At 39.8% G+C, this 3624-nt stretch overlaps 1 pseudogene; it reads right to left on the minus strand.

Moving 5' to 3' along the window:
- Positions 1-3624, minus strand: part of LOC107729940 (lethal(3)malignant brain tumor-like protein 4) — a 58021-nt pseudogene that overhangs the window by 17045 nt on the left and 37352 nt on the right.

Raw genomic sequence — 3624 nt, forward strand, 5'->3', positions numbered from 1 at the left:
CTCTCACACACACACACACACACACCCTCATGAACACACACACACACACCCTCACCCTCATGAACACACACACACACACCCTCATGAACACTCACACACACCATCACCCTCACCCTCATGAACACACACACACACACACACACACACACAGTAAGTCAATCACTATATACCAGACAGGATTGATTGACAGACCTCATCAGCTCTGATGAAACACACAGTAGTCTTCATCACGAAACTCAAGGAATGGCCTGATGGCAGTTTCATTTTTATTGAACAAATTGTGCAACTAAAAGCCTGAGACACATCGGTCTGCTTGAGTATAACCAGAAGGGCTTGTTTGTTTTTTGTTGTTTTTTCAGTCAAGTTAGTTTGTTTTGAACACATAGAAAAATAATAAGACTAGTTCTGAAACTGATGACATTAAAACATTCAGGGTATTCACTGTTTCATATTCCTATTGTTCATTTATAAATACATTCTTTCTTGAAAAACTTAGGTACAAAAATAACCGTTTCTAAACCGCAAATAAATATTAAAAGAAAGCATTGTAAGAAAGCATTTCCTCTGATCCACTGGGATAAACAAGAACAGGATTCCCACAGCGTTTGCTCAAATGAACTAGAATGAGAACGGGCAGCATCTATCTCCTAAAGTGCCCTAAACCTCTCTTGTTTTCATAAAGCAGCATCAGTCCTCAGCCCCTCATTAGAAAAGAAACCAAGTATTAAGTGCAGTATATATGAAAGAATGTTGGCATGAATGTAAAGTCTCACACAGAACGCCTGGTGAAGAGTCTCAGTCTGTTGTGTTTAGAGCTTCAGAGCAGCATGTATTTTACTTAAAAGACACCTGCAAAGAAAGTAAAGGATATTATTGTAAAAGTTCAATTGAATTGGAATAAGGGTCAGGGGCGGTTCTAGACCACAGTAACTGGGGGGGCCAGACAGGGGCCACTTGTGCTTTAAGGGGGCACAATTTTAAAATTCATCTTAAACTACTTTAAGTAGCCTATTATTAATTCAGTAATTTTTCACCATGTCATGTATCGCTGCAATCTAGATGTAATCTATAACAATTTCAACTAAAATGAATGTTTCATCATGTTTCATTTATTTGACAAATAATTTTGTATTGTAGTGTCAGAGGCATCATTTTTGAGGTGGCACGAATAATAATCTCTAAAGCTGTTTACACTGTGAAATTAATATCTTACTTACATTCGTACATCTTCACTTTGTTGTTTCTGATGAGATAATTAACCAGAGATTGCAGTCAGCCAGCGCGCGCAGTGACGAAACAGCGTGTTTCAGCGGTGACTCATCTGAACGCCTCTGATTGGTCTTTGTATTCATAAACTCAACATAATAGTATGGGATTGGTTATAATGCGCAGTGCTTTAAAAACGTGTGTGTGTCTCTGGCTCTGTGCCAGCCAGCGAACGCAGATTTGAATTTAGCTGCTGGTGATGTCTTTCTTTTTTATATGCATAGTTTACAGGACAAACTGCGCATTTCACCCACAATTGTTTGGTGTGATATGATTCCAAATTTAGGGGGGGCCAAAGGGGGGGCCAAGCTTGTTGGCAGGGGGGCACTGGCCCCCCCCTAGAACCGCCCCTGATAAGGGTTGAATGATGCCATCAGGATGTTCTTCACAAACACTGGAGGTGAGATCATGAAAACAGGCTCCAGCAGTGTAACAGTAAACATGATTAAACCAGATTAAACAGAGATCATTTCACATGCTGCTGCTGCTGCTTCATGGCAAACTTTGTTACCAGATCTGTTACATGTGCGGTTTCCATTCATACGGTTGATGTATTTTCTCTTTTGAAAATTTTGGTGCACAACTGTTATTAATATAGTGTACACATCATAGAAACTAGAGATGCACTGTTATAGTATTGATCTGAAATGGTCCCTCGTTTACTGATTTGTTCTCAAAATGCTCTTGCTCAAATATCCCGTGCGTGTTCATAGTGTCAGAGCAACTCCAGTGACAGAACGCGTCAGTATTTCAACATGAATGGTTATTCTTCTTTAGAGCTGTTCAGAGCAGGCGTCCCATTATTACCATGTGCAGTTCTACTGATGGGTGGCTGTTTGCAGTCCTGCACATAGTGAGCGCGTCTGAATGTCAGCTGGTCTGTCGACTGACTGTCCATATCTGTTCACAGAGAGACAGAACAAAAACCAACTCAAAAACATCCACATTGTCCACAGAGCATCCACTCACAAAACCACCTGTCCCTTTCTCATTGTCACTGTCCAAACTTTCTCTCTGCCATCACGAGGACTTGAGGAGAAACCCACAGATGAAATAGACGTCAGGACACTCTGAACACCAAACGCTGAAGGAATCGCACACAGTGTTACGGTTATGGTAACCCTAACCCCAGCCCTAATGTGTTGTACTGCTTCATTCAATCCCAGAAGAAATCATGGCATCAGATCTTGTACCTGGTTTTTGGGACTTTTCATTGCAGGCTTCTTTCAGTGACTCTGCTGATACACAGACACAGGACAGAAAGTCCTTTCAAAGCACAAGAGAACAGGGAATATATCACAGCACAAACCTCCATCCTGACACATGCTCTCTGTACAGCATACCTGCACAGCAAGCGCAATTTTACAACAAAATTAAAAATATCATATTTTAAAGTTCATGACGCGGCACATTATGACTAAATGTAAATGCAAATGTCTGAGCCATGTCTCCTGTGCAGGTGTCAATGCAAACTTTACAAGCACAATCTCGAAGCCATGGTCAGACATTATATGAACATTTATGCACATAGAAAGGACATGATGTGTGAATGTCAGATGTTGGCATCATTCAGCATCACATCGCATCAAACAATTACAGAAATAATTACAGAGAAACAACTGGCCTGATTTACAAATGCAGAAGTGTTTTCTGCTCAAGAGTGACTGTGATTGGTTGAAATGAGTGACACTTCAGTCACTGAAGAAACAGGTTTAAACACGAAAGACGCTCACCTGAAATAACGCTGTTCACATCGATGTCGTCCTCCTCGTCCTTGATACGCAGATACTTTGTGGACTGAGAGAGTCTGAAAATAAAAAAATATTTTTTATAAAAAAATTCAAACAATATTAAATATATACATGTTTTTTTTATTTTTTATTATGAATATATTTATGAATATATATATATATATATATATACACACACATATTCAATAACTAAATTGTCTTAAAATCCAAATAAACATATATATATATATATATATAACATATGCATGTTTATTTATAACTCACACAACTCAATGAGAGCGACAGTCTGACTGCAAACGCCCGAGAGAGCGAACACATGAGCATCTCTCGCTCTGAGCGACTCTGTTATCTGTGGATGTTCAGAGGATGTTAAAAACCTCCCAAACCTTCAGTAATTAAGAGCAAATGAAACATCAATGATTCATGGCTGGAAATGGATTAAGAAACTCTCTCTGACGGGCTGAAAACAGCAAACGGACTCATTAAAGCGACAGTTCACCCGAAAATTAACATGTGTGAGTGTGAGAGTGAGTGAGTGTGAGTGGGTGTGGGTGTGAGTGTGAGTGTGTGTGTGTGTGTGTGTGTGTGAGTGAGTGAGTGTGAGTGT

This window comes from Sinocyclocheilus rhinocerous, unplaced genomic scaffold, assembly GCF_001515625.1.
Source record: "Sinocyclocheilus rhinocerous isolate Xijiao unplaced genomic scaffold, SAMN03320098_v1.1 scaffold2835, whole genome shotgun sequence".
NCBI classification, from domain to species: Eukaryota; Metazoa; Chordata; class Actinopteri; order Cypriniformes; family Cyprinidae; genus Sinocyclocheilus; species Sinocyclocheilus rhinocerous.